We start from the raw sequence: 13,519 nt of genomic DNA, 5'->3' as shown, positions 1-13,519 counted from the left end.
TTTATTGGGAGTTAACATGTCCAGCACTGCCTGGGTGTAGCCTACTGAGACACATAATTCATTGTCACCCTTGACCCTGGTTTCCCCCCCACCAGTGGGTGTATCATAATTCATATTCTCCAATGAGACATATCCATATCCAAGAGTCATCAATCATGTTCTCCAGTTAGACATTTGCACAGCAGAAACTTCATTCATCTAGTTACTATCTTTGAAAAACTATTTATGGAATGCACTTTCAATTTCCAAGCTGCCGCACTGTTCTTTCAAACCCCTTTCCCCCCTCCCTTTCTGTTGGCAACTCTAAAAAGACCATAGAAATATTTTATGAGTTGACAATTGTTTTCCTGGACTAGAAACAAAGTTCTTTGAATAGTGTGTGTGTGTGTGTGTGTGTGTGTGTGTGTGTGTGTGTGTGTAAAGCATCATCTATAATCTGTGAGATCTTTTTGGGTTGTTTTTTTTTAATCATACTGGATGTTAAAAGTATTATTTGGTTATGTTGCATGTGGCAGGTGAGAACAACATTTTAAAGCATATTCAGTACCACACAGTTACAGTCACTGTTACTGGATAGAAATACAAAAATAAAGAAAATGAGAAATGGGGGAACAAATGGAAGAATATGGAAACCTGGAATAAGGAAAAAGATAGCCAGTAGCCCAAATTTCTCATGTGCTGATCTCATGAATATAGTAGTAACCATGATTGAAAGCTCTGAATAAAGACCTGTCAGGAATTTCAAACCCTGATCTATGAGGTTGATAAGAAAGGCAAAAGAAATATGAAGCAAAAAGCAAAGCATTCTAATATTCTTTCATGAGAGTTCAATTTGTTTACATGATGATGATATGCTGGTCTATGACCGTAATAAAGATTTGATCCATAATAATAAATCAAACAGAATGAGATGCTTGCAAAAATGCCAAGTTATTTCATTCATATATCAACTTCCTTCAACTTGCTGCCCTCCAAATGTCACATCTTCAGTTGCATATAAAGGGTGCAGTCATTTGGAGAAGATAATGAAGCATGCAAACACTTACCTACAAGAAGAATGATTTTGACCTGCAGAACTGAACAGCAGAATACATTTAATTGTATTCTCACATTTTTTTCACTTTGTTTAGATTCTCTCCTACTCCATTTATTTTATTTAATTATTTTCTTTACATAAGGCCCAATAATAGGCCATAAATAGCTTTTTACTTGAGTTCTTTACAGTCAATCAAAGCATATTATAAACAAGCAAAATTATATAGAAGCAATATTAAAAGCAATATTCAAATTTAACCCCAGACCTCAAACAAAATAAAAATCAAGCTGGAATGGTAATAGCAATCAGTATAGTATATAAAAATATACATTATAGTAAGCACAAAGTACCCACAAAAACAAAATAGCTATTCAACTTTAAAATACCACAGTGATTATTAAAATATCTTGGAAATTAAAAAAGGATTCACCTGACACCAGAAAATTGGCAACGTGGGCAGCATGTGAACTCCTCTGAATCATTCCCAGAATAAGTGAGATGCTACCAACATCATCATCAACAACAAATTTTTTAACAGATGCTGTGAGTTCACAGTAAATACTTCCATAGGGGGTCATTTGGGAAAGTTTCTTCCTGACATACTTGATTAGCGAAATCTGCCTTAAAGAACGCAAAGACACTTAACTGGCTAATGATCTGACTGAAGGAAAATTACAGTTGAAATGGAAGAACCAGAATTTCTGTCAGTAGAATGTCCAGCAGAGCTCTATTCTGTATAGCTCTTAGCAAAAAGATTTTCATCAGTCTACCTGTTCGTGTCTTCGAAATCATTCAGCTGTCTGTCAGCTTATCCTGATGCCATGTCCATACATCTTTTTCTTAGAATGCCAGCGTTGTAAATATTTTTATTCCTGAAATAATCACAGAGGTAACAAATAAAAACCTTTATACCTGGAATACCAGCTTTAGTTACATTTCCATTTTGTCTTTTATTTGAAATGGAACCATATTCTATATAAGACAGGAAGATCATCCTTGATATATTATGTTAGTAAGCAAATGGCATTTCTTTGTATGGTCATCAGTCATCAAAAAAGACTGTCTAGTCCCTACTGTGTAACAACAAAGTAAACTGATTTCTTGAACTTTAAAGGTCAATGTTTTCTGTTCATTTTCTCCATCTTTTTTCAGATGGATAAAATATTCATTTTCTCTACCTTCCATATCCCTTTTGCTCATACTAAGAAGTAGGATAGGGTTATGCATCCATGATATCTGTATATCTTGGGTAAAAATGTTATAACCTTATAAGGCTCAGTGTCTGATGTCTAGATAGGCTAATAACCCTGGCTATATATCTACTGTCTGAAATGTGTTATAAGGGTTTATTTGTTTACTTGAGGGTTTTCCCCATTTGTCACATTTACCTTTAATGGATTCCATTTGGTCATATCTATGTGCTCAAAAGAAAACTACTGTATCACCAAATATATGTCTATTATAATAAATTTAACTTGAAATTTGCACATCTATAGAGATTCTCAGTCATCCAGATCATGGTTGTCCCAAAGGTGCTTTTTTCAAGAGGCAACTGGACTTTCCTATTTTTCTTTAAAGATGTTTTGCTTCTCATCCAGAAAGCTTCTTCAGCTTTAAATTTGTACAAGAGAGATAATTGTTCCACATATTCTTTTACCTAGTATATATTACATAAAACCTTTATTTCTCCCCTTTTATCAGCAATTGGTGGTCAGTTAGATATTTTATATGTTGATTTCTTACTTGCTGATAAGATTTTTCAAACAACATATCACCTTGCAAATTTCTGTTATTTAGCATCAAGATTCTAAGGGTGATCCATAATGGACTGAGGGATTGCTATATTTGGCTTGTTTGTGATATTTTTACTTTTTGTTTCTTTTTTCTTTTCTTTTGTTTCATTTGCTGCCTAAGGGCCATAATAAAATGAACTCATACAAGATCAGATTGATTATAAGAAGTATGTTCTTAAAGGTTGTTTTTAAGAAATCCATTTCACTTTATGTTTATTCTCAGTTGCTAGGAAAACTCAAGATACTTCAAATAATTCTGTTCCTAATAGGCCAGTTTCCAAGAACTGGTGTGATCATAAAACATTGTACCGAATTGGCATACTTAAACTGGATTCTTTGCATTGTCATGGTGGTACAAAGTACAAATGCTGATGTTTCTATGTTGTCGCATAAAAATACCTATTCTTTATATATTTTTCTTCCTATATTCGGGTATGTGTGATGGAATTAGTGCTAATTATATCAACTTCTTAATTCAGTTGGGAGTTATGTCTTTCAACTAACAGCTGATAGCAAAAGCCTGTGTACTTACTCCAATTCTCTGTGATGGGTAGAGAGAGAAGTGCTATATGAGAGAATAAATAATAAAAGAAGATGGCAAAAGGAAGACAGGATTGCCTTGAGTCAAATGAAAGCTAGACTGTGATTTCTAATTCATTCATTTTTCACCTTTGCAGATAAGTTAAGGTGGTGAACACACCTTTCTCTTTATTTTTGCCATACCAACCTACCTATGAGGTGAATTGGGCTGAGTGAGAGTGACTGGCCCAAGGTCACCCAGCTGGCTTTCCTGGCCAAGGCAGGACTTAAACTCACCATCTTTTGCTCTGTAGTCTGATGCCTTAACCACTAGACCAAACTGGCTGCTGTTAAGTAGCTTTTTCATTCTGAAACTGGAATAATGACTTTCAAAATGTTCTAAGCTGTGCATTTGTGGACAGCTTTCAGTCTGTTATACATTTTTGGCAAGTGTAAATCTTGCCTTAATTAATACAAGCATGTGTATTCCGTCTTTCTTGACCTTCTCAAACAGATGAGAGAATTGGAGTAATATCTGAATTGGATCTGTAAAGTTGCATCACAAATGTGCAAACTGTGTTTTCTTCCTTTTTTTTGTCCTAACTTAATTTGTTCAGCAGTATCCAGTTACAAAGAACTAACAAACAGAAACAAACAGGACATTCCAAATATGTGTGTTTTATGTTCAGCCCACGTACTCCTGAGGAAAGATTTGCATCTGTTTGTGGCCTCCCAAGTGAATTTCAGGCAGAAAATATGCACACACATACACTTATGGACACACCGACACACCATTCCTATTCTCATAATCAGTGTGCCTAATCCCTTGCCTTTTATGACAGAGTCTTGCCTCACATAAATTGTTCCTTTTTTACAGAGTTAACTATTGCTTTCCCATTTCACTTTGTGCACATAACTGAGTTCTTTTTAATCCTCTTTCCCAATTAAATACCCTTTTACTTTTATAGTAATCTTTTTCTGGAAGTCAGAAAAAAGAAAATTGTTGAAGACCTGGATGACTAATAAAAGGAAACATGTTTTCATACTGTTATATGTCTTTAGTTAAGCGGTCGCCCACCGGTGGGCCGTGGCCCACTGGTAGGCCATGAGAAAATTTTGGTGGGTCGCAGAGAAATCTCACCCCCAGAGCACCCCCCCCCAAGCAATTAGTCCAGGCTGCGCAGAAACACAAGGCTGTGCCGCCCACATAGCCCGCAGGAACCCTGCCCGCCCACTCACTCCTTACCCTGTAAACTTGCCTGCTAAATTTCTATTTTTCCTTTTTCTGACCATCATCTGTTCTGCTGTGCCAGGAGATTTAGATTAGCTAGGAAGCAGGAAATGGTTGGATTTCTTGCTTTCTAGCTAGTCTTTAGATCTTCGGCTGTGCTTTTAAGTACAGCCAAACTTCCCTTAGGACTGAAGGTTTGCTTGCAAGCAAATTCAGTGCAGACTCACGGCAAGCAAATTTGAGAAACTGAGCTAGCCAATGGCAGATAGATAGATCACTGAATGATTCTGTGAGCAACTCAATTTGCCTGATTTTGGGTAAAAGTTGCTCTTTTTTTATAAAAAGAATCAATATTTATATAAATATTTATAATATTTACATACAAGCCATGTCCAGTCAGTCACATGACTACCAAGCCACACCCACAAATTAGGCCACACCCACAGAACCCAGTTAGTGGTCCCTGGGATCTAAAATTGTGAGTTTGGTGGTCCCTGAGGTCCAAAAGGTTGGCGACTCCTGCTCTAGATGACAAATCAATTGTATTTTTTAAATTATTTTTAGCAGTTGTTCCTTTATAAAAAAAAATTAGTAACTGGTGCTACATGTTACACCTAGTATTCTGTGTAGTTGTATTGAATCTTTAATAATGAACAAGTGTATTATTAGTCAAAATTTGTATTCTATCATGTAAATGAAAATACAATATGTACTCCTACAATGTTAACGAAACAATGGCATAACGACAGTAAACATACATAATAAAAGATACTATATTTAACAATACCAAAATTATATCTGGCGTCTAGAAAAGTTATATTTTCAACTGCTTCTGGAAACTAGATAACGTTGGAGTAAATAGAATCTTCCAAAGGAGACCATTCTGTAGAGCTGGCCCCATTATGAAGATGCAATACCTCTAAGTTTCAGCCCTCCGGCTTCCCCAAACTAGGAGGCAACGTGACCATGCCAACTCCATTGGAGAAATGCTGTCTTGCAAGTAAACTGACACCAAGCCATAAGGGCTTTACAGATTAAAGCCAGCACCTTAAACTGCACTCAGAACCTAATGAGAAGCCAGCGCAGAGCCCACAAAATAGGTGTAACATACATTCGCTGGCAAGCATCCATGCCAATGAATTTCTAGTAGGAACCCTGAATCCAGGAAAACCCCAAAGATATAGCTCTCCTCTTTCAGGGGCAGTCCAACCCTGTCCAGAAATAATGCAAGAGGCATAAAGCAATTCTGATGTACAAACAGTAGCTACTTACTAAGATTCAGAGTAAGTCTGTTCCCTCTCATCCAGACCATAACAGCTTCCAGGAATCAGAAGACAGAATCTCTAGTGTTGTCTAGGATTGCAGCATGTTTTTGGGCATCAGTGCTGATTTCTTCTCTCTGATCACTGCTGACTAGAACTAGCCAATGTGGAAAGAACAGAACCACTACAAAAAAAACACGTGCCTCCAGTTCCCAGCTTCTGCAGCCAGTGCAGAACAATACCATAGTCAAAGGTATCAGAGGCCACTAAGACATCGAAAAGGACCAGGGCAGGTATACGATCCTCATCCTGATCAGCACATTCAAGTCTTGATATAGGTCAGTGATGGATAACTTTTCCGTCCTCACATGCCAAAAGTATGCACGCGCACACTTGCCAGCACCCATAAGGCAATGTGCATGGGCCCCCCCATGCCCCCTGCACATGCACGTGCAACCCCCCCACACCGTGCACTTCTACGCATGTGCGTGCGACCCATGTGCGCCACCTGCTTTTGCGCATCTGTGTGCAACACCCCCATGCGCACCGTGCATTTCTGTGCATGCGCGCGCATCTCCTGCGTGTCCCCCGCCCCCCCACATGCGCGACAGTTCCCCAACGATCAGCTGGTGGGTGGACGGCGTGCACGCCTGCACATTGGACCTGCTCTGGGGTGACGGCTCTCATGCTGGCGGAGATGGCTCTGCGTACCACTTCCAGCACGTGTGCCATAGGTTCACCATCAAGGATATAGGTCATCATCAGGTCATTAAAAAAGATTTCCCTTATAGTCTTTTATGTCTTGAGTTCAACTGGTAACAGTCTAATATTACTTTGACTTAATCAGTTAACTATACCACTGTCTTTATACTTAAATCAAGAAGTTCTGCTATATTAAGGTGAGCGTACGTTAGCCAATACTTAATTTTAGCTGTGGAGCCATGACTTTTATCTTTTTTTAAAATAAGAAATTCTAAGTCTATAGAAAGGACTTTTACTCAATTTAAGGCCATGACATTGTATCTCTCATTGTCCTCACTCAATCCTTTTACTCAGTTTACATTAGTGAGACAGTACTGATTAGCTAGTCACATGCTTGCTATAAGAAAGAACAGTCTGTGAGTTCAAACTTTGTATTTGAGACAATTTGATTTTGTACATGGTGAAACGAACTTTGGTGATGATAGGCTTGAAAAAAATGAGGACATCAGGGAGCAATAGAAGATGATTTGAGAGGATTACTCAGTAGTTCAAAAATAGTTCTATGTTTTTAAACAATAAATAAAGAGAAGCGATTACACTGATACTAATGGCAATGGACATGAATGCTTGAATGTTTAAAATATTACGGAAACAGCTGTCATATGGCTACTGTGAACTGCCAGTGTTTTGTTCTATTGAACAGTAGCACTTCTAAAAATCATTTTCCAAATGCCTAAAGTAAGTTACAGAAATAAATTAAAGATCTTGTCACTTGTGCATGTCTCTTTAGAATTGTGTAATGGAATACAAGCTTTCATTACCAACAGAAATAGTACCCCAGAGAGCAATTTGATGTGGGAAAAAATTGAGAAAAAGTTTTAGGTGGTGGTGATGATAATGATGATACCTAATTTAATTATCCTATTGGCCCTTATTTCTGGGTATTGTGTGTGTGATCTTAATATAAAAGGGTGAAAAGGTGCTTAAATCAGAATGCTGTGCACAAGCAGTTTCATTATCTCCCCCCTCCAAAAAGTCTTTAAAAAGAAACTAGATTCCTACCCATTTATGTAAATTCCAGAGAGAAGCAGTTAAAGCTCAACATTTTTGACTAACATGCTGATATAAGAAAGAATAGAATAGAATAATAGAGTTGAAAGGGACCTTGGAGGTCTTCTAGTCCAACCCCCTGCTTAGGCAGGAAACCTTATGCCACTTCAGATAAATGGTTATCCAATCTCTTCTTTAAAACTTCCAGTGCTGGAGCATTTACAGCTTCTTGAGGCAAGTTGTTCCTCTGATTAATTGTTCTGTCAGGAAATTTCTCCTTAGCTCTAAGTTGCTTCTCTCCTTGATTAGTTTCTACCCATTGCTTCTTGTCCTGCCCTCAGAATTATATTTGGAGAAAACATACTGGAAATTGCCATAATAGATGAAATATGGTTCCCATAATTTTACAAAAATACATTTGAGGTTTATTAACTTAGAGTAACAGCATTTTTAACCTCTCTGGTATTATCGATGTAAATTTGTGAACATTATCAATGTAAAATAAAAAGATGTGGTAATTTTATATATAGTGTAGAGTTTGCTTTCAATCAATTTAATTTATTCAATCAGACTAGAGCTGGAAGGGACCTAGTCCAATTCCCTGCTCAAACAGGAGACTCTATAACAGTGGTCTCCAACCTTGGCAACTTTAAGACTTGTGGACTTCAATTCCCAGAATTCCTCAGCCAGCAAAACTGGCTGAGGAATTCTGGAAGTTGAAGTACACAAGTCTTAAAGTTGCCAAGGTTGGAGACCCCCTCCTCTATAACATTTCAGACAAGTGGCTGTCCAGTTTCTTCTTAAAGACCTCCAGGGATGAAGCATCCAGAACTTCTGAAGGCAAAGCTGTTCCAGTGGTTAATTGTTCTCACTGTTAGGAAGTTTCTCTTTAATTCCAGGTTGCTTCTCTCCTTGATTAATTTCCATCCATTGTTTCTTGTCTTGTCTTCTGGTACTTTGGAAAACAAGTTGTCCCCCTCTTCTTTCTGGCAGCCCCTCAAACACTGGTATACTGCTATCATGTCACCTCTAGTCCTTCTTTTCTCTAGACTAGCCATACCCAATTGCTGCAGCTGTTCTTCATATGTTTTAGTCTCCAGATTCTTAATCATCTTAGTTATTCTTCTCTGCACTTTTTCCCAAATTCCCAACATCTTTTTTGTAATATGGTGACCAAAACTGGATGCAGTATTCCAAGTATGGTCTCACTAATACTTCACGTGATTGCATATTAGAAATGGAAAAATAACTTTAACAGCTGGAAATATTTTGAAATATTAGTTTATGTTGTCTATTGCAGATTGATTTTTCTAAACCTCATAACCATGATTGTGTAATTTACTGAATAAGAGGGGGGGAGGGGGGAGGGAGGGAGGGAGGGAGAGAGAGAGAGAGAGAGAGAGAGAGAGAGAGAGAGACTCAGAAAGTAACCTCCTTAACTTCTTAGGCATAAAATATATGGCAGTAGATTTCTATCAAAAGACTTATAAGGTTATGTTAATGCAGCCTTATAAAAAGGTAGAATTAGCATATTTGGTTGTGTTTTCTTTCTGGTGTACTTGAGAAGGCCAACATAAATTTAGCTAGGATATTGATATAGAATTTTGAGTGACATTGACTATAACTTAGTCAAGTGTATTTTTATGTCTAATATTTATTTCTGGTATTTATAACCTATGCATGAGCTGAGAACTTGTGTGTTTTTGTAACTTGGAACCACTTCACAGCAGAGCTGTTTCATAAATGAAGTAGAACAGCATCATCTTGTGGTCTGTCAGAATCTTATACTTTTCCATTGGTTTAGATCTATATTTGCCTATTAAGATAATCTATGTAATTTAAATAACTCTTTATTTTGTCTCCTTTTTATGTGTCTATTAAAAGCTAAAAAGGATTTTTACATTCTCTCTTTCCCACTTCCTTTCCTTTGAAGTTTGATTTTATTTATCCCTTGTGAGTTTGATCTGATCCTCAGAGGAAAAAGATTAATTGTGCTAATCATACCTCTCAGTGCTATTTGGACAGGAAGCAACACTGTGGAAATTATTTTATTTTATTTTCATTTTAATTAAATAGAAAGAAACAAAGATGTAAGGGCCATTTGTACCTCTTTCTTATACCAGGGTTGGGGACGAACACCAGGTGAAGCACTCTTAAAAGATATGCAGTGGTAGTAACAAGTACTAAAATGCATACGCAGGCAGAAGTTAAAGCTAGTAATTGTAAGTTTCTTGAAAGAGGAATTTAGAATTTCCAATGTTTAATTCATGGGCTTAACCCTGAAACGTGATAAGCCATAAATAATGCTTTGCAAACTTCGAATAATGTCCTGAAATGCTTAGAGTGTCAAATGACATTTTAGGTTAGCATAGATAATTTTTAAAGGGAAAAATGGTACAAATAATATACTGTATGATATCACATTAGAATATTTTTCATTTTTAACATTTAATTAATTATAATTGATTAATATTAGTATTTAGACCTTTGCTTAAGATACTTTAGCTTATATTTTATTATAGTAGTGAGGTCACATTTGGAATTCTGCAGTCAGGTCTGGTCACCACAATACAAGAAAGATGTTGGGGCCCTAGAAAAAGTGCAAACAAGAGCAACCAAGACAATAAGTGGTCTGGAGGCTAAATCATATAATGAACAATTAAGAGAACTATGTTTAGCCTAATGAAGGTGCTGTCATGTGGAAAAGGTCATTGGTGTATTCTCCATAGACCTGAGTGCCTGTCAAGAAACAGTGTGTGGAAGTTTATCAGGGGAAGATTCCACTTGGAAATAAGAAAGGATTTCCTGATAGTGAGAACAGTTAATCAATGCAACAGCTTGCCTCTCAGAACTGAAGGTGCTCCATCCATTCTGATTATGTGATCATGGGGATAAAACAGTTGTAAGTATGAAAACTGGTAATAAGTAACTTTTTTCAATGTTGTTGTAACATCGAACGAACACTCAATGATTGGTTGTAAATCGAGGATTACCTATATGAGGAATTCTAAACAGGACAGATGAGAAACAGATAAACTTTCCAGCCTGAGCTCATAGGTGAGGCATCAGTCCATCTAAATAAGTGTGCAAAAGAAGATTACACCTTAATATACTAATAAATGAGAGCTAAGATACAATTATTTAGTTTAATGGATTTTTATGTTGGATTAATGAGACTCCATGTGAATCTAGCTTCCTTGATCAGGTTTGACACCCAGATTCTTTGTTTCTTATGGGTCATGATTTCCAGTTGTTCACTATTTTGGCAATCCTCTTCTGAATTTCCTTCAATTTATCATTCTCATTTTAAATTTTGCAGAGGGCTGAACACGTTACTCCAAGTGGATGTCAGGCCAATCCAAGAACAATACAGAACAATCCAGCCAGTTCACTTCTTTATTTGCACAAACCATGCAGACAGAATCTTGCCAGATTAACTCTAATGGTAATTGATATACCCAGAGAGATTCTCGGAAGTGGCTATCCTAAATCTCTTTCTCTTATCCATCTCCAGACTCTGTTGTCTCATATCTTGTGTCCCCCACCCAACCCAGAATGTGCTGTCTCTTTGGAAATTGCACTGTAATCCATCATACCACCTCCCCCTTCATAGACCCAATCCATCATAGTGGAGGTCTGTCCAAGACAGAGTAATATGAAACAATGATCCCCTGATCTGTTCCTTGTGTTCCTATTAATGCATTCATTGCCACCCAGGAGCTGCCAGGAGTAGAGACCCCCAGTGATGCAACTCATTCACTGGGGCTGCTTGGCAAGGAGACCCCTACCCTGCCCTGCAAGTAGCAGCCCCAGAGTGTTTTGGTGGTGCTGCCCAATTGATGCAGCTCCTTCAGATGGAGCCCCCCAGACTGCAGTCCCTTTCCTGAACTGAAGGCAGCCTTCTGTCTTGCAGCACCTGGTGGCCTCATCTCTGTTCCGAGCTGAGGGTTGCAGCCAAATTCCTTCTTGGCCAGTGTCCTTGGAAGGCATGGCTCAGAGTGCCAGGCCTGCCCAGCCTGAAGGAGGCAAGGTGTCTAGCTAGAAAGGCTGAATAGAGATGGTAAAGCATGCCCAGGCCCAGCAGGCAAAAAAACGGCCACCACAAGTGGGGAAAGACAGATCCCCATCAAAGCCCTGATTACCCAAGCCCAGCAAAGATGGGAGGGAAGCATGCGATCCCAGCTGGGCTTGGACGGCCATAGCACCGATACGGATCGAGCTTTCCCCATTCGCAGTGGCTGCCTTTTGCCTGCTGGGAATGAGCATGTTTTATCACTATTCAGCCTTTGTAGCTGGCCTTTTTGCCTCCTTCGGGCTGGTGCTCCAGGCAGCGATAGCAGCGGCCTAACGGACCTGCATGAGCTGCTGGCAGCCTTGGTGGTGCCAAAGTGAATTGGATGCACAAGGGGAACATGCTCCATGCATGGGCCAAGGGCAAGACCCGTGAGGTGACCAAAGAGATGACCAGCGGTGACCTGCTTTCCAACCACAAGCCAAAACAGATGGGACAGAGTAGGCAGCAACTGCCCCACACTCTCCTCACCTTGTTTTCGCCCACAGCGGCAGCAATAGCCAAAGGCAGAGGTACAGGGGAGAGGCATGCAGTCCGGCCTGCTGGATGCATCGGGCAGCCACCTGCCCTGTCCCAGCCACATGGCACAGAGCAGGTGCATCTGGTGGTCCGTATCATGTGCCTCCCCCCACCTGGTGTCAGTGCCACCGCTGCCATGCTTGTTTCTTGGAGAGCCAGCTGCGGAGTCCCTGCTGCTGGACACCTCCCTCCCCCACACATGCGTGCACACACACCTGGAAGGCTGATAAGGGTGGCCATCCTGGAAATGGTAAGGAGCTGGCCAGCATCACTTCAGTCCTGTCCTCCTATCCCGACAGGCACACGTGTCACTTCACCCAGCCCATGGCATCCTGGCAGGCACACATGTGCACAGGATGTGAGTCCACATGTGCACAGACCCGGCCCACTCTATTCTGGTGGATGCGCAGGCATCCGCCTTTTGTAGGGCCGGGCCTATGCGCATGTCTGCTTGCTTCCTACTGTGCACATGTGTGCCTGCCGGGATGCCATGGGTCAGGCCTGTGGGCATGTGCTCACGCTGCCTCTTGTGCACACACATGCCTGCCAGAATGGGTGAGGCCGGGCCGGGCTGAAATAATGCAGGCTGGACCCTCACTGTTTCCAGGATGGCCATGCGGGCCAGTTCCAACCACATTGTAGGCTGGATCCGGCCTGCGGGCCTTGAGTTTGAGACCCCTGCTATAAGAAAAGGGGTTAGTCTGGCATGATTTATTTATGACAAATCCATGCTGGCTCCTGTTAAAAGAATATGAAAGGGGACACACTCATTGAGTTTCTTATACTTTGTTCATGTCATGCTGATTTAAAACAGATGAAACCGCAACATATTTTTTCTGCTAACTAGATTTCCATCATGCCTGTTTTGAAATAATTCATTGCAGTCATATTGCTATGGCTGCAATTTCAATATTTTATCAAGAATTATATTTTTATGTATAACAGCCTTAAATTGTTTGCTTTGATTAAAGCATCATTAAACATGTAGCATTTTTCATTATAGCATGAAAAGTGCATGTTCTGATACTTTTTCTGATTTTTTTTCCCTTTTTTGTCAGGATCAGTCCCAAGAAAACCATTTCTAACTATGTTAATTAATGTTTGGAAGCATACGCCTTATTCTTAGGGAAAAAAAGTTGAGAGAGCATTTGTTTTTCTTTAACAAGATTATTTTTAACACAAATGGTTTCCATCAATTTGTCTTGTTTTCTTTCCATCAGTAAAGATACATTGGTTTAGTCCTGGCAAATTGTATAGAAACTTAATTAACATAGTCTGATTTAAATAAAAATATGTTAAGACTCTTCATAATTGGGAAGTTGCTATTGCTCAAGG

General features: G+C 39.3%; 1 protein-coding gene and 1 long non-coding RNA gene across 9 annotated transcripts in view; one reads left to right on the top strand and one right to left on the bottom strand.

The window, feature by feature from the left end:
• Positions 1 to 13,519, top strand: part of CEP128 (centrosomal protein 128) — a 202,878-nt gene that overhangs the window by 105,158 nt on the left and 84,201 nt on the right. The gene's annotated exons all lie outside the window — the stretch shown is intronic.
• LOC113410005 (uncharacterized) overlaps positions 1 to 13,519 on the bottom strand; it is a 70,135-nt gene that overhangs the window by 39,670 nt on the left and 16,946 nt on the right. The window contains exon 2 of one of the 2 annotated variants that reach the window (XR_015746816.1): positions 1,807 to 1,908. This is a non-coding gene — a long non-coding RNA (uncharacterized LOC113410005). Of the gene's footprint in view, positions 1 to 1,466; positions 1,909 to 13,519 lie in introns of both variants that reach the window. The other variant, XR_015746815.1, reaches the window with a different exon arrangement.

Source organism: Notechis scutatus, chromosome 1 (genome assembly GCF_049901735.1).
Source record: "Notechis scutatus isolate UNSWTSFEM ecotype Mainland chromosome 1, rNotScu1.2, whole genome shotgun sequence".
In the NCBI taxonomy this organism is placed as follows: domain Eukaryota; kingdom Metazoa; phylum Chordata; class Lepidosauria; order Squamata; family Elapidae; genus Notechis; species Notechis scutatus.
Note: the sequence above shows the minus strand (reverse complement) of the source record. Positions and strands in the feature narration are given on the sequence as shown.